This window comes from Girardinichthys multiradiatus, chromosome 10 (assembly GCF_021462225.1).
Source record: "Girardinichthys multiradiatus isolate DD_20200921_A chromosome 10, DD_fGirMul_XY1, whole genome shotgun sequence".
NCBI classification, from domain to species: Eukaryota; Metazoa; Chordata; class Actinopteri; order Cyprinodontiformes; family Goodeidae; genus Girardinichthys; species Girardinichthys multiradiatus.
In genome coordinates, this window is record NC_061803.1 from 6924798 (window position 1) to 6943775 (window position 18978).

The following is an 18978-nucleotide window of genomic DNA, read 5'->3' on the forward strand; positions in this document are numbered from 1 at the left end:
GAATGGAGGTGGACAGCAGCAGATGAGAACTGGCAGAAACAGATTACTTTTGACTTGAGGTCTGCTGGGAAAACCTGCTAACAGCGGGAGCAGACAGTCGGCCGGAGTAGTGTCAAAGACGGGTTATCAGAAATGAAGGATAGGGCTTAATAGTCAACAGTTAAAACAATAGACTTACGCTGACATAAAGTGGCAGAGGGATTCTGCTCTAAAAGGCTAATTGCAACAGCTGGTGAGTAATCAGAACAATAAAGGGTAGGTGGCAATAGGATAATCCAGGATGATGAGGCACAGTATGGTTAGAACCAAGGCCCTTCTTGCAGCTGAATTAACAATTTTAAACTGGTGTCCTTGTTCACATTTATTAATCTTTTAACACAGTAAGAAAAGAAAAAAACATTTCCACAGTCTGAACTCTGATACAAGACAAAGATAAAAAAAAACAAAAAAACATCCCAAATCCCTGTGCTTGAGTTTGATTGAGTTTGATAGATAACTGCTACCTACCTCCAGCAGTCAGTGGGTGATAGGCAGGTTACACCCTGGAAAGGTCAGCAGTTTATCACAGTGCAACACGGAGAAACATGGGTCATTTAAGGTGGTTCTCTGTATGTTCATCACAACCTCAATGCCAGCCTATATAGCAAGCTCAGTTTTAAAAGAATCTCTTAGAAAAATATGCTACAAATAGTAGGTTTAGCTCAGGCACAAAAATATGGGGATCAGATCATTATATTGTATACTGTTACAGCTACTAGTCCTACTACAATACTCATAATACTACTAATAGTATTATTAATAAAAAATGTAGAGCAAATATAATCCAGCCCCTTTGTTTATTTTCAACTTTAATCATGATGCATTCATTATTAGGTGAGAATGGTTTTGTTCCATATTTTTTTACATTGTTGTTCTAAATTGCAAATATTATGAATTCCAATTGAATTCACAAAGATTATATTTGTAAAATCTTATCCAAAGCAATAATATAAATAACATAAAATAATTCTTCTTCAGGAAGCAAGTGTGATTGAAAAAAAGTGCCCATAAAGCAGATGTTTTTAATTGCTGCCCCCTATATAAAAGTCTAGGTTGGTGATCTACTTTGATAAAATAATGTTTCTGTTTAAACACTTTGAACAACTCAACTGGCAGCATCCAAACTGTTGTTTTGGCAGTACTCATCTGATAGATGAGTGAAAAGTCAAAGGATGTGTTAAGCCTTGCTTCACTTCTCAACTCATCTTTTGTGAACCTCCTAGCCCAGAACTGAATTCACTCCCTGCCTGAAGCAGGCTCCTGCATAGTAAGAAAGGAAAGAGGGTGCAGACACAAGTCACATGGCTTGTTTCAGGTACAAAGTTGATTTTAAATATTTCTCAAGTGAAATTGTTCTCTTCCACTAATTAACGTGCTTATTCGAACGCATTTGTACACAGCATTGGTTGTATAAGAATTTTGCCATGAAGTTTACAAACATTCTTATTTTAATAGCAACATTACTATCTCTCCACAGACATGACTTTTGACAAAAATAAAATTTACTAAACTAAATATTTCAAATGTTTCTGAGCATTCTTTTCAAACATATTAACCTATGGGTACATATTCTTCTTGCTTAAAGGTTTGTATCGAAGAAGCAAATGCTATTTTAAAGAGTTAACTTAGACAATAGGTCATTCTAAGTAGAATAAATGTCAAAAAGGCAAGTACACACAGTGCCTTTAACCACAAAATTCCAGTTTCTTAATATTACAGAAATAAACCCACTATGAAAGAACAAAAAACTTTGGGGATACGTAATATATACCCTTAAATAATCAATAGTAAAGATGTTAATCGGGTATTACTGAATATTATGCAGCGCCTATAGCCAAACAGCCTCAAATTTAAAATGCCCTCTTAATGAAACCTCGAACAAAGCAGAATACTGAAGTCTGCAGTTTGACAGTGTGTGCATAGGGAGCATCCTGATTATTGCTAGGACCAAAAAAGAGTCTGAGGTCAGGACAACAATCTGTCTTAAAGGCTGACTTGGGAGTCCCAAGTCAGCTGGATGGCTGCAGTCTGAGGCTCAGGCCTGTGTGCCCCCGCAATCATACCCACCCTCGGGGGGTTATATGTGTTGTAGGGAAAATATAAAATCGTGCAGTGTCCCTATTACTCTTAAATGTCAGCAGGACAACAGTGTACGTGGGATTATTCTGTAATGTGAGAGAATTTCTGTAGGAGTTTCTAAGGGTTTCAGTGCACTTTATATGTTATACAGGGGTCGGACAATGAAACTGAAACACCTGTCATTTTAGTGTGGGAGGTTTCATGGCTAAATTGGACCAGCCTGGTAGCCAGTCTTCATTGATTGCACATTGCACCAGTAAGAGCAGAGTGTGAAGGTTCAATTAGCAGGGTAAGAGCACAGTTTTGCTCAAAATATTGAAATGCACACAACATTATGGGTGACATACCAGAGTTCAAAAGAGGACAAATTGTTGGTGCACGTCTTGCTGGTGCATCTGTGACTAAGACAGCAAGTCTTTGAGATGTATCAAGAGCCACGGTATCCAGGGTAATGTCAGCATACCACCAAAAAGGACGAATCACATCCAACAGGATTAACTGTGGACGCAAGAGGAAGCTGTCTGAAAGGGATGTTCGGGTACTAACCCGGATTGTATCCAAAAAACATAAAACCACGGCTGCCCAAATCACGGCAGAATTAAATGTGCACCTCAACTCTCCTGTTTCCACCAGAACTGTCCGTCGGGAGCTCCACAGGGTCAATATACACTGCCGGGCTGCTATAGCCAAACCTTTGGTCACTCATGCCAATGCCAAACGTCGGTTTCAATGGTGCAAGGAGCGCAAATCTTGGGCTGTGGACAATGTGAAACATGTATTGCTCTCTGATGAGTTCAACTTTACTGTTTTCCCCACATCCGGGAGAGTTACGGTGGGGAGAAGCTCCAAAGAAGCATACCACCCAGACTGTTGCATGCCCAAAGTGAAGCATGGGGGTGGATCAGTGATGGTTTGGGATGCCATATCATGGCATACCCTTGGCCCAATACTTGTGCTAGATGGGCGCGTCGCTGCCAAGGACTACCGAACCATTCTTGAGGACCATGTGCATCCAATGGTTCAAACATTGTATCCTGAAGGTGGCGCCGTGTATCAGGATGACAATGCACCAATACACACAGCAAGACTGGTGAAAGATTGGTTTGATGAACATGAAAGTGAAGTTGAACATCTCCCATGGCCTGCACAGTCACCAGATCTAAATATTATTGAGCCACTTTGGGGTGTTTTGGAGGAGCGAGTCAGGAAACGTTTTCCTCCACCAGTATCACGTAGTGATCTGGCCACTATCCTGCAAGAAGAATAGCTTAAAATCCCTCTGACCACTGTGCAAGACTTGTATCTGTCATTCCCAAGACGAATTGACGCTGTATTAGCCGTAAAAGGAGGCCCTACACCATACTAATAAATTATTGTGGTTTAAAACCAGGTGTTTCAGTTTCAATGTCCAACCCCTGTATATATATGTGTATATATATATATACATATATATATATATATATATATAATATATATATATATATATATATATATATATATATATATATATATATGTGTGTATATATATATATATATATATATAATATATATATATATATATATATGTGTGTATATATATATATATATATATGTATATATATATATATATATATATATATATACATATATACAAACACACTCGATGTATGTATGTATGTATGTGAATGTGGGGGCAGTTACCTTTTCACAGAGGGGCAGGTTGTTTTGGAAATTATTTCTCCCCTAAGAAAGGAGATCATGATTTGAAAACTGTATTTTGTATTTACTCAGGTTATCTTTGATACTACATTTTATTGATAATCTTTAACCTCTGTGTGACAAAAAAAGTAACAAATGAAGAAATCTGTAAGAAGCAAATACTTTTGAATACTTTCCTTCTGTCACTGTACATAAGTTGCTCACTTCCGTTTATCCTGAGAGTTTTTGAGATATTCTCCATTGCACTTTTCTTTTGAGTAGTTTCTTCTTGAAGCAAAGAGGAATGTGCTCTAACAAGTCATTTTTTTCAGTTTGATTCTATTTCTGCTAAAGATAGATGGATTCTTACTTTACCCAAAAATCGTCATCTGGTTCTTGTGAACCTAGTAATGTGTCTCCTCTCGTAAGTCAAATGTATTTAATGCCTCTAAACAGTCTCAAAGAAAGTTTCTTTGGCCAACCTCAGGATGGCCTTCCTTTGAACTTTGATGATGACAATATTGCTGCCTGCTGGCATGGCTTAGTTGGGATGTGTTTGTAGACATAGTTTATTTCAACAACTGAAAAGAAATATCAATTTAAAAAAAGAATATATACAGAGTAGCGTAGAAGGGGTCTGAGATAACATTTACTAAGGTGTCAGGTGTTAATTAGTAAGGAAATGCCAGGTGATGCAAATTTGAATCCTTTATTAATTCTGAATCCTCAGACCTCATCCAAACAATCACCAATCACTGGCTCCTCTAGGCAGCTGCCTGATATTTTGAAAATTAAAATAGTTAGCCACCATAAAGCAGGAAAGAAGCATGAGCAGGTAGCAAAGTCTTCTCAGGTTAAGGTTTACCTGAGGTGGTAGAAGCGAAAGTCAACACAAGGCTAAAACAGTGGTCACAGAATGCCACAAAAACCTTACAGATAATGGCTTATAGACTTTCTAGAAAGGTGAACGATAAAACTACAACATGCCCACAGGGGGTTAATCAACCTCTGAAATGTAATCTTCTCCTGCACCAGAGTACCTCCACAAACAAAACTCGTGAAAAAGTTTTGATGACAGCTTCACCTTACCTTAAAACTGATTTTCAAAGAGTTTCTGATAATCACACTTATGGCATTTTAAGGAAATGTGCAGTAATCCAATGAAATTTGAAAAGCCAGTTGTTGGAATGAAAAGATGGAGCGTTTCATGAAAAGAACACTGATTTTGTTTTACAGTCTTAAACTTGGGAATATTCCACAGTTAGGACAATCTATTCATAAGACTAAAGATGAAAACAAGACTGTTGGACAGAGGTCCTAAAATACAGCTCAAAACCTAAGATGAACACATCTGGAGGCACAATATGAAAAATTTATCACAATAGAACAACACATTATTTTTTTCCAATGAATGTTGGGTATAGGCAAACAATAATATTCCCAGGTTTCATTTTTTAAAGGAAAAAATTTATAGAAATACTATGCATATTTATAAACAATGTTGTGACTATGAATCTAAAAATATTATTTAATATTTAATATTAATACTTTAATATTTTATCAAATAATATTTCGGTCTGTTAAGGGTTGTCCTGTGAATACCAGCCCAGTAAGGCGATGGTATTAGGACAAAATAGAAAGGTGTGAGACGAGCTCTGACATTATTGAACAGCATAAACTGCACATATATGGAATGAATTCACACAATTTCTTAAAATACAAGAATTTATTAACAAAAATAAGTCAACTCAAAGTCAAACATATTTCAATCAACAAACTCTTTACTATGCTAAAACAATCCAACTAAACTACCAAGCAGAATTAAAGAATAAGGAAGAATAATGGGCTATGTACCATATAAAACAAATTATTGAAAATGATTGAAAATCATGACCAAAAGAGTGATGCAACATTACCATGCAATGTTATTTATACTTGAGAACCAAGGATTATCTTGAAGAATGTGGAAGTGAAGTTAAGTTAGTCTGGGAACCAACTTAGGCAATAATCAGCAAATGTTCAGACAACCATTCACAATGCAAGATCAGATAAAATGTTATTTTAACAAAATAATGTTTTAAAGAATGATCTGCTGAATAAAACCAACCTTCTGGATGACTAATTCTCAACGGTGTCACAATAGCTGCCTTTGTTTATTAAAATAATATTTAAACAAATATTATTAAGGAAGTGGTAAAATATTTAAGGAAATATTTTGGAAAAGAGCCAAATCTTTCTGGAGAAATGGGGCTTAATGGTGTTTACTTAAAATTATCAAATTTAGTAAAATAATGTTAGGGAAATATTATTTACTGGATTGAAAGCTAACAACCTTTCTGGGTAAATATTTTTCAGCAACAAGCACATGTTCTTACCTGTTAGCAGTTAAAGCTAACAAAAGAAGCTGATAGCTTAGCACCAGAATCAAACACACACCTTTAAAATACCATCAATAAAAGGGTTAAAATGCGTAAGCGCGGACGACGGGTTATGATCAATCTTCTGTGTTAAAATCACCCCTTTAAATAAAGTTTGTCTGAACGTTAAAAACACACAAACACAGAACACAAACTGAGCACGTGTGCTGCAGATAGCCTGCTAGCACTAAGATAGCTGAGTTCAACACAAACAAAACCAAACTTCATAAAATGAAAACGTTCAGATCATTTCACCCTAAATATCTTTCTCTGCCCAAACCTAACCTCATGAACTGTGCTGAGGAGGAGCCGTCCGGGCGGCGACGAAGTTTGAAGAAACATCCACTTTGAACGAAGGTTAGCTTCAGCTAACCTCCGAAGCTGTTGGGGGGGGGGGGGGGGGCCTCGCTGTCGGGCCGACCAAGCTGCACGTTGCCACAGTGATGCGGCTCCTGTTGTCCTGTTGACTGGGAAACCGCTCCACTTGGCTTCGTAGAGACAGTGTCTCTGCAGGGAACTTTCTGGAACACAGTTTGCTTCTGCAGGCCTCAGAGAGAAAGTCAAGCAACGCTTGTACCTTAATTACCCGTTTTATGAATGAATACCGGGTACACAAACTGTGATTCATTCCTACTTAACTTGTGCATATGATTGTGTGATCGTATGACACTCTTGGATCCAGTTGAAGAGTTATGTCTGTTTGCCAGCCTCGCACGGAGTCCGGGTGGAAGAGATCGGACCATTGGCAAGGTGGGGTTTTTTATACGGGCAGCGGCATCATGGGAAGTCCGCTGTTACCCCCCTTCCCCTTCTGAAGTTGTGCTGGAAGTCGGTTAATTGCAATTTATTTTGAAAGTTCCAGAAAAGTTTGTACTGGAGTTTTCATGTTGCAATCCATGGCTGTGGGTCCCAACAACAAAATCTGGTAGACTCTATTACTCTGCAAATGGGTTACAAATGGGTTTTGAACAGGATAATGTTCCAAAACATATGACCAAATAAACATAGAAATGGTTCACCAGACACAAAAATCAGCCATCTTACATGACCATCCCAGTGCTCACAGCTAAATCCAATAGAAATCCTGTGGAGAAAAGTTTGATGGATTGATGATCAAGATAGATTGTTTAAAGATTAACTCTATCCTTCAATCTTGTTAAAGTTACAAATGACTAAATGCTGGCTTGTCTGCAAATAGGGGGTTCTAAAAAGCATTAACACCAGGGAGAGCAGTAATTTTGTTAAAAACAGTTCTTTCTTGTCGTGTAATGTTTTTTCACCCACTGAGTAAATGCACTCAAATTAAAAGCTTAAATTTTCCAATAAAACAAAATCAAACAATACAGTAAATCAGTGTGAGATTATGATATTGTAATTAATCAAACATTTATTTATTTAAACACTTTAACTCATACCAGGTATGCCAAGAAATCTGTCCTCCTCTGTGGAAATATTTGCATCACACCTCAGGGAAATATATTTTGGCTCACTCTTACTGTTCTGCTTGTGACCTAAACATTTTGACCCTGAGTGCCACATAACAGATGATGCTTGCCCACCCATATGCTTCAAACCTGTCACACTGACTTTATCTATGAAGCTAAATACAAGAAAACATTTACGTTTTAAGTTAAGGTTTTTGCAGTGCATGGGTTCATGTTTTTTTTTATCGCAACCACTTAAAATACGTTCCTTTATATGTCTGTATGACTGTTTTGGTATAGGTGGCATTATTATCCCTAAATTAAAAAATCTGGAAGCAATACAAGATGCAACCCAATGTTTTTCCTGTGCTTATTGGCTGCTTATAGGGTACCTTTCAAAAACATGTTTCTGATATGAGAATAAATCATATTTTGCTTTTTTGTCACAAATTTTATATATATGAAATCAAGTTGCTGTTTCGTCATTTTATCTTTACTACGGGGTGGTTGACGGTGGGTAGAGTTACATCAAAACAATAGCGACTCATCATGATTGTAATGATTCAAAAAGAGTCAAACACTACTTTGCAATCAGGAAATCTAAAATTGTCTTCCTTGAAGATGTAGCAGTGACCATCCAAATCATTTTACAGGCCCCCTTCGGATGTTTTAATTAGTTCTCCCTCATCAATATGTCTGGGTCCGGCCATTAAGCAGGCATATGAGATGTGGCTTCTAATAGTGTGTTTAATGACAAGAGCGTGCTTCAAAATGGGTAAACTGTCATTTTCAAAGCCTCGTAAAAACAAGCCTGCTGGTTTTACTGACACTTGATTCTGCCCTTGTATCAACAGAGGAGGTCTGATGCTTAAGATCATGCATTTCCTACTGTGTGCTGCCTACATTTTGTTTTTCTCCATCATGTACAGTATGTGGGAGCAGTAACAAACTGTGGTGCCTTGTTAATTCTTTGGGAACAAAATGAAAAATTGGTAAGATACATTCATTTATCCATCTATCTGATTTGTTATTTCAAACCAGAGAAACTGTTTTTGCCAGTACTGTGAGGTATTCAAGGGCTTTGTTGAGTTGTAAATATTTGTGCATTGATTCTAGCCCACAATGTCTGGGTAGCCTCGTGGCAAGGAGAAGCAGATGGACTATTGTTAAATTTTGTTGGATCACAGTAATTCTATGCTGATAAACTAGCTGGGTTAAACACTGTATATTGTTTGTTCTAACCATGCATGGATAGAAAAATCTATGAAATGAAGCTTTGCAAATGAGTCAAAGAAAAAAAAAAGAATTGTCTTATTCATATTGATAATTGGTCTCAGATTTGGAAGTATATTAGATGTATATAAATTAGAGTTTCTTTTAAAAAAATCTAAAAGAAAAAAAAAAATTAAGCTCTATCAAATGTAGGAGTGAGCAGCTATAAAATTGAGTTTGAAAGTACCTGCTATATACATTCACTTCAAAACATGAGTAGGAATGCTGTCCGAAATATAAGTACATTTAAATACACCATATTAAAAATCACATACACATAGAGCTGTCCTCTTAAACAGTAGGAGTGGCTACTTAAAAAAATAATGTTGTTGCATACCTGGAATGGCAGCAGATAAAGAACCCGACTCTTGTTAATTTACAAGTGCAGTCTTCATCTTTATTTGAAAAACTTTGTTTTAATGATCCAAGCTGTTAAAAACGGTAAACATCAAGATTTCAAACAAAAACTGCTTTAGAATTGCACTTGAGTCATATACGTGTCAGTGAATTGGCATTGGTTCATCTTAACTTTGCTTTCATAAATGGTGATGCTAAAAAAAAGTGTCATTGTTCTTAGTTATACAGTTAAAGGGTAAAATAAATAAATGACTAAAAATGTACCTACTTGGACTTTCCTTTTCATATCACTGTTTACAAACAAGCTAGCACTAGCACAACTACCTGCAATAGAAAGTTAGAAAAGTAGCAGTTTTAAACTCTGGTGAGCCATGGCCTACAAAAAGGCAACGAGTCATCTTTTTTTTTTTTTTGTAAAATCATAATTTTTATTTTGCTAATATGTTCGTATTAGAAATTCATAGGCAAAGTTTCCCTTAAAAGTGATTGATAGGCCATCAGTTATAATAACTAATGCAGTGTGTAACACATGAGTAAGGACAAATGCAGCATCTGCGAGTAAACAACAAATTGCCCCCTAGGAATTAGTAATCAAAAGGCTAAAGAGCAGCCAGGTGCTATAAATCAAATGCACTTGATTAACTGATTATCAGCTAGTGTGAACAACTCTGTACCAGCAAAATCAGCATCAGATTGCAGGTCTGCAGCACTTAAGTGTGAATTAACACAACGTTAATGAAGAGATTTAAAAAAAAAAAAACAACACTTTTTTATTGATTGAAAGTGTTTTAGCATGGTCAATAAAATGAATACATCATCTTTCGTCTGGCAGTTGTGAATAATTAATTTGCCTAACATTGTCCATAAAGCCAATTTTACATTTACAAAAGCCTTTTATAGTCCAGTTGCTCTGAGAGAACAGAGAAATCACTTCAGTAAACAAAATCTATAGATTCTTTTTTTTAATAAAAAAAATGGAAAGAGATGCCTGCATTCATCGTCAATAGTTTCGGGAACCACCTTTCACTTCAGTTACTCAGTGTTCTTAGGGTAAATCCCTTCCTGCTTTACATGCCTACAAAGTTTTTGTCCATTCTTCTATGCAGAAATTAGTATTTTTACTTCTATTAAAGGCTGGAGTTTGACTAGACCATACCAAAGTAAGTATCTAAAGCATTCCTTTGTAGATCTAGTGGAATATTACAAAACAAAATCTGATAGACTCTACTATTACTCAGCAAATGGGTCACCAATGGGTCTTTGAACAGGATAATGTCCCAAAACATATGACCAAATAAACATAAAAATGGTTCACCAGACACAAAATCAGCCTTCTTATATGACCATGCCAGTGCTCAGAGCTAAATCCAATAGAAATCCTGTGGAGAAAGGTTTGATGGATTGATTATCAAGATAGATTGTTTAACCTACCATGCAAAAAATATTATTCTTACTTCTATTTAAGCCTGGAGTTTGACTAGACCATACCAAAGTAAGAATCTAAAGCATTCCTTTGTAGATCTAGTGGAATATTAAGAGTCATTGTCCTGCTGGGAGATGAACAAAGTCTCCAGCCTTTTGCTGCCTCTAACATGATTTCTTCCACCACTGCCCCATATTGAGATTCATCCTCTTTCCATCAACTCCAACCAGCTTCCTTATCCCTTTTAAAAAAAAAAAGCATCCCCACAGCATGATGCTGCCCTCACCATATTACACCATGGAGATGGTGTGGTCAACATTATGTACATTGTTAGTGTTCTGCCACACATAGAGTTTATGTGTAGACCAACTAGTTGCAATGAATTTTATTAGGAGGTATAGTAATTTGGGGTATAATATAAATGTATGCCATTTAGAATTTTATTTGTAACATTTGAAAAAATAGATGCTTTTTCTTCTACTTCACAATTAGGCATTTCTTTGTGTTGGTCCATCGCATAAAATCCAAATAAAACATTGATGTATTCAGTTGTACTGCGAACAAATGTTGGGACGTTCATGGGGTCTGAATACTTTTTCAAGGCACTGGACAAACAAAGTCTCAGGTTTTGCGATGCTGCCCTTCTGAAAAGGCAAATTTTTGCAGACCTTAGCTGAGAATGTGTGGTATTTACAATATCAGCTGCTGCTACTTACAAAGAAAACGAAGCATGTTTCATCTGCAGACTGGCCATTGACATTGTTAAATATTACATGATGTGAGGGAGCTATTAGCAGTTATCCACTCTGGTAGTGCAGGCCGACATGCAGGCCTGCTCTCATCATATCTCCATGCCATCTGGAGAAAACTTGAAACACTGTTTCTCTGCCACCTTGGTTAATTAGTATTCCTCTTTCACAGACTGGAAAAGAGCATTGGGTGTGACATTTCTCTAAAACACAAAAGAGTCAACACTACTGAGGATTAAATGAGCAGTTAGAGTGCACACCTTGGAAAAATCTGACTCATTTCAGGTAATGAGAAGACTCTTCTTATTGTTATCCTGAGCTGCACTCAGCTCAGGATAACAATGAGGAGCAGCCCTTTCAACATGTCCGCATCCTCCAATGTTGTCCACAAATGGACCCAGGAGTAGTGACTCAATGCTTTTGTTAAGCACGGACTTAAATGTGTCTCTGATATTGACAAAATAATGCTTCCCCCAGGTGATTTCCTTCATTCTTTCTCAGTCTTTCTTGTTTCTTATTTTTTTGAGAACTCTATCAGCAAATATTGAGACTGAGATCCTTTCAAATGATGCTTTGAGCAGTGTTTTGAGTATTCAGTGTGAGCTGTGATTAAAGACTGATCCCTTCCTGTCAGCTCCACATGGCCTCTCATTAGTGCCTCAGTGTGTAGACACTTCCCTGTCAGGATTCTATTAAAGTATCACCATTTGTATCTTTATGAATTTGATTACTATGTACTTAAAGAAAGAATGTGCTGATAGTTTACTTGTTGAATATCATGTACATAGTTACTTAGCAAAAACAAACAGGTAATTTGAAGCTTTTACAGTAAATATGTCAAGGAACTGGTAAATTTCCTGGAAAAAAAAATGAATGAAAGGGATTTGGAGCTTTGGTTTTAAGTTTTGATTCAGTCAAAGTCAAAACTTAGGTCAAGGAAATGACATCACACCAAGTTTAATTATGTCCTAATTAAGCCTGTTAGACTGCCTACTTGCAAAGCTAATTGCAATGCTTAGTGTGTTGCTAAAAGTTCATAACAATGGATTTTTCCACATTTTATGCACTGAAACACTGCAGCAGCATGTCCTATAATAAGATTAAACAGTAGTTAGCACAGAAGAAATCAGGCAGCGATATTGGATTTTAAGTAGTCATAGTTCTCACGTTGGTGGGCATTCCTGTTTATGTTTCAGCAGTGCAAATTCGAACTTTGGGTTTTTTTCCAATACAAACTGAGTTCAGCATTAGTTTAGTGTTAGTTGAGGGATGAAGACACATATTTCTTCATATAAACATTTTTAAAGAAGTACTTTTGTTTGGTTACAAACAGCTTTTCAGTGTCAAAAACCGGAAAGAAAGCAATGAAAAACTACTCGAGTCTGAATTGATCTTAAATAAAATTCCTTGAGAGGGGTTGGACTCTCTTCTACTCTGGAGTGGCCCACGGGGAGAGGCGGCGGGCTGGTGTGGGTTTGCTTGTTGCCCCCCACCTCAGCCGTCTTGTGTTGGGGTTTACCCCAGTGGATGAGAGGGTCGTATCCCTGCGCCTTCGGGTTGGGGAGAGGTCTCTGACTATCATTTCAGCCTACAGGCCGAGTGGTAGTGCAGAGTACCCGGCCTTCTTGGCGTCCCTGTCGGGGGTACTGGATAGTGCCCCTCCCGGGGACTCCATTATTCTGCTGGGGGACTTCAACGCCCATGTGGGGAACGACAGTGACACCTGGAGAGGCGTGATCGGGAGGAATGGCCTCCCCGATCTGAATCCGAGTGGTGTTTTGTTATTGGACTTCTGTGCTAGTCACGGATTGTCCATAACGAACACCATGTTCAAACATAAGGGTGTCCATCAGTGCACTTGGCACCAGGACACCCTAGGCAGGAGGTCGATGATCGACTTTGTTGAGCTGTCCACTGATCATCACCTGGTGGTGAGTTGGATCCGCTGGAGGAGGAGAAAGCCGGACAGACTTGGCAGGCCCAAGTGCATAGTGAGGGTCTGCTGGGAACGTCTGGTGGAGCCCTCGGCCAGGGATGTATTCAACTTCCACCTCCGGGAGAGCTTCAACCAGATCCCGGGGGATATTGGAGACATAGAGTCCGAGTGGACCATGTTCTCCGCATCTATTGTCGATGCTGCTGCCCGTAGCTGCGGCCGTAAGGTCTGCGGTGCCTGTCGCGGCGCCAATCCCAGAACCCGGTGGTGGACACCAGCAGTAAGGGATGCTGTCAAGCTGAAGAAGGAGTCCTATCGGCTGTGGTTGGCTTGTGGGACTCCTCAGGTGGCTGACGGGTACCGTGAGGCCAAGCGTGCTGCCACCCGGGCTGTGGCAGAGGCAAAAACTCGGGCCTGGGAGGAGTTCGGTGAGGCCATGGAGAAGGACTACCGGTTGGCCTCGAAGCGATTCTGGCAAACCGTCCGGCGCCTCAGGAGGGGGAAGCAGTGCTTCGCCAACACTGTATATAGTGGGGGTGGGAGACTGCCGACCTTGACTAGGGACATTATCGGGCAGTGGAAGGAGTACTTTGAGGATCTCCTCAATCCTGCCATCACGCATTCCGTGATGGAAACAGAGGCTGGTGACTCGGGGTTGGACTCTTTCATCACCCAGGCTGAAGTCACCGAGGTGGTTAAAAAGCTCCGCGGTGGCACGGCTTCGGGGGTGGATGAGATCCGACCTGAGTACCTCAAGTCTCTGGATGTTGTATGGCTGTCATGGTTGACACGCCTCTTCAACATTGCGTGGCGGTCGGGGACAGTGCCTCTGGACTGGCAGACTGGGGTGGTGGTCCCCCTTCATAAGAAGGGGGACCGGAGGGTGTGTTCCAACTACAGGGGGATCACACTCCTCAGCCTCCCTGGTAAGGCCTACGCCAGGGTATTGGAGAGGAGAGTCCGACCGATAGTCAAACCTCGGCTTCAGGAGGAGCAGTGTGGTTTTCGTCCCGGCCGTGGAACACTGGATCAGCTCTATACCCTCTTCAGGGTGCTCGAGGGTTCATGGGAGTTTGCCCAACCGGTTCACATGTGTTTTGTGGACCTGGAGAAGGCATTCGACTGTGTCCCTCGTGATGCCCTGTGGGGGGTGCTCCAGGAGTATAGAATCGGGGGCCCTTTATTAGGGGCCACCCGGTCCCTGTATGAGCGGAGCAGGAGTTTGGTCCGCATTGCCGGCACTAAGTCGGACCTGTTCCCGGTGCATGTTGGACTCCGGCAGGGCTGCCCTTTGTTCATAACTTTTATGGACAGGATTTCTAGACGCAGCCAAGGGCCGGGGGGGGGTCTGGTTTGGGAACCAGTGGATTTCGTCTCTTCTTTTTGCGGATGACGTGGTCCTGCTGGCCCCCTCTAGCCAAGACATACAGCATGCGTTGTGGTGGTTCGCAGCCGACTGTGAAGCGGCTGGGATGAGGATCAGCTCCTCCAAGTCCGAGGCCATGGTACTCGACCGGAAAAGGGTGGCTTGTCCTCTAGTGGAGGAGTTTAAGTATCTCTGGGTCTTGTTCACGAGTGAGGGAAGAATAGAGCGGGAGATCGACAGACGGATCGGTGCGGCTGCCACAGTAATGGGGGCACTGTGCCAGTCCGTTGTGGTGAAGAGAGAGCTGAGCCGAAAAGCAAAGCTCTCAATTTACTGGTCGGTCTACGTTCCTACCCTCACCTATGGCCATGAACTTTGGGTCATGACCGAAAGAACGAGATCACGGATACAAGCGGCTGAAATGAGCTTCCTCCGTAGGGTGGCCGGGCACTCCTTTAGAGATAGTGTGAGGAGCTCGGCCATCCGGGAGGGGCTCGGAGTAGAGCCGCTGCTCCTCCACATCGAGAGGACCCAGTTGAGGTGGCTCGGGCATCTATACCGGATGCCTCCTGGGCGCCTTCCCCGGGAATTGTTCCAGGCACGTCCCACCAGGAGGAGGCCCAGGGGACGGCCCAGGACACGCTGGAGGGACTATGTCTCTCGGCTGGCCTGGGAACGCCTTGGGCTCCCCCTGGAGGAGCTGGAGGAGGTGTCTGGAGAGAGGGACGTCTGGGCGTCTCTGCTGAGTCTGCTGCCCCCGCGACCCGGTCCCGGATAAGCGGAAGACGACAAGTACGAGTACGAGATTTTTAAAAGAATATCATGCTCAAGATCTAAAGGATAGAACATATATGTTCAAAAACTTTCCTAAACCTACTGTAAAAATATTCTGCTATTCAGCCAGCATACCTTAAATGCATGTAATAAAAGGGCATGATGTGTTGTTTTTCAAGATCTTTGAGCCTGCTTCATGTTGTCATACATGTGCTATATAATTTGTTTCTTGATTCCATAGGTCTTGTAGTATTCAGGTCTCAGTGTGGCTAGTGAAACTGAAGCTAGTTTTCCACAAAATGTGTTTAATTGAAGTTACTTGGTGATTTAACAAGGGGACAATTACTTTTCACATGGGGCCTGTTTGGTAAGGACAGATGTTTTTAATAAATTCAATAAATCAGCATTTTAAAATTGTGTTTGTATTTCTGAGTTATTTTTGTCTAAAATCATAGGAAATCTCTAGGGGCAAAATATTTGTTTTAAATAACTGCCTTATATTTTTTATTTAATAATGGTGTGTACTAGTTACAGTATTTTCCGCACTATACCTTTAATTTTTTCAAAAAATTACAGTGCGCCTTGTAATCCGGAGCACCTTATATATGGATCAATTGGTTAATTGGTTGATCCATACTGGTTGTACACGGCGCTCTGTCAAAATGTTTCAGTACGACTGGTAAACTACAAAGCCGCACCACTTGCAGCATTACGGCTACCGTAGTCAGGGGTGTCGCCGAAGTAATAGCGGTAAACACCTGTACTGTGCTTACTCCTAGTCCAACACCACTTGTGTGTGTATAACGTTTGAATGTACTGTTGCAGGAATTGCCTGAACTATATGGGATTAGAAGCTCAGTGTGTGGGGTGTATGTTTCGTGTGTGTGTATGGAAGATGTTGACATTACTCCTCCGGACAGAGGTGGCGCTGTGTGCTGCCGTAGCTGAGAATCAAGAGTGAAGGAGTGACGTCGGTATTATTGTGTGTGTGGGGTGGGTAGAGACGGCGACCGGAGCAGCGGTGTATGAGTCTGTAAGCCCTGTGTTTTTACGTGCTGCAAAGTCATTAAAAAGAACCCCGAATCTCGTCAACAACTCAGTGTTTTGATGCTGTTTCTTCATGCTCAACTCAGCAACGTATGAGTGAGGGAGTTAACCCCGAGGAAACTAGTAACTTCGGCCCTGGAGAAAGCGTCTCCCCTGTGTCATCAGACTACGGTCAGGGGACAGAAACAGGAAAGGTTAACAGTACTAACGTTTGATTTAGTTCATCAAACTGTTACTTTTACGTGTTTACTGAATCAAAGAAAAGTTCCCTTTCACGTTTTAACTAACGTTTGATTTCAACTTCAACTTCATAGACTCCAATGCATTCCTAACGTGCGGTTGGCTCTATTCAATAGAATTCTATGTAGAGGAGACCTTACCATGAGAGTGAATGAAGTTATCAGAACGCTGCTTTGTAGTGTATTAATAAAGTTTGACTGACTGACTTATCTGACTGTTTTGTTGACATTCTCTTTAGCACAGCTCCATCTAGTGGATGCATAACGCAACCCCAGTCAAACGTTTGACTGCAGTAGCTTCTATTCTATGCGCCTTATAATCCGGTGCGCCCTATATATGAAAAAAGTTCTAAAATAGGCCATTCATTGAAGGTGCGCCTTATAATCCGGTGCGCCTTATAGTGCGGAAAATACGGTAATATTGTCAATTCCACATTAACATTTCACTCAGCACCTTTTTCAAACTTGCCTTTTGTGATCACAGGTATTCAGATCTGTAAATATTTTTAAAAGTCCTAGAAATTATTTTGAATTCTAACCAGCAGTTAAAATTGTTGAATTTAATATACAAAAAATATTTTATATTTATGGAAATTGTATCTGAGTTTTGCAGCTGCCTTGGCTGCATTTCCCCTCAGGGATCAATGAAGTTCATTTTAATCTCTACAAAACCTTCTTACAGACTTAAGACAGTTTTATTCAGCAGAGAAGTTATGAAGAAATCACAGTAATACCCAATTGTAAATCCTCTAAGACCCACCTTGCCAGCAGTCACTGTGAACCTGAAAGTGAGGGAAATGAAATACATTGAACATAACACAAATAAGCCATGAATAAAGAATTGCAACCAGCTTGTTTGCTGCTATGCTTCATTGCAATCCACAAGCTTCATGGCTATTGTTGGGCTTCAGCACGGTGAACAAGGACTTCTTTTCCATTTGGAGATTAGGGATATACTGAAAGCTTTCTCTATTGGAAACATGAACAAAATGTTTCATTTTCTAATCAGTGAGAACTTACACCATGCATAATAATTCAGTTACTTAGCCTTTAACCGCTTTTTTGCTCAGTTTATATGTTGAGTGTATGAATATATCAGGCTATGTTATTAATATTACAGTTGTTAAAACAGTTTCTGCAAAAATGAAAGTTTTCTGTTCGATTAGCAACCTTGGTAGTAAAAACACTGTGCAAAACCCTGTGTTAGCCTTCATTTCTTCATATTTTGCTTCTAAAAAGCCATATTGAGCTGTAACATTTTAAAGTACTCTTGAAGAGTGTTTCCCTATTGTTTGTTTTAAGATATTTGCATTTAATACTTTCTGAGGCATAAGACGTAATCTTAATTCCAGAAAAGACACGGTGTGAAAAAATCATAACAGAATTCTTAAGAAATTTAAAATGATTGTTTTTATCAGCCTGTTAAATCTATTCCAAATATAACTGCTTGACACACCACAAGAGTTAGAGACCAACATACTGATTCCCACAGAGCTTTTCGCTGCAACTTGGCATGCAACAATGAAGGATAATGTGTCTCTCACCTCTTGTCTTACATGTTTCCTGGTCATTTTTCTATTTCTTTAAGGAACGATTTTCACAGTCTGTACATCTGCTGTAGATTGTGATAGTCACTGTATTAAAAAGTCGCTGAAGCTGTATCACTGGATTACAAAGATCTTTAGGAAGGTCGGAGAACTTTCTTGATCCAGATCAGTTTACTAAGTCTGGTTATTTAGAAGTATAATGTAAAGAAACAGTTTGTAAACCCTTACAGAAAAATATACATGAACTACACATATGGAAGATTACATGTGAGAACATGTGAATGTCATTAACTACAATTTAGCGCATGTGTTGCTTATGTTAAACCCACGCTATCTCCATATAACACAGGCATTACATATGCCCATGTGAAAAATCATGCAAAACCTATAAATTACGTGTGATATGTATGTAAAGCCCATGTTAAACCCAAATTATATGAAATACTCACATAAAAAACCATGAATCACATGTGAAATGCATAAATTACATGTAAAGCCCTTGTAAACTAATAAATTTGATGTAGCACCCCAGTAAAAAATAGTGGGGCTACTTGTGATGTGCATTTGAAGTCTATTTAAAACACATAAACCTCAGGTGGCATTCATGTGGCGCATATGAGACTACTTTTAAA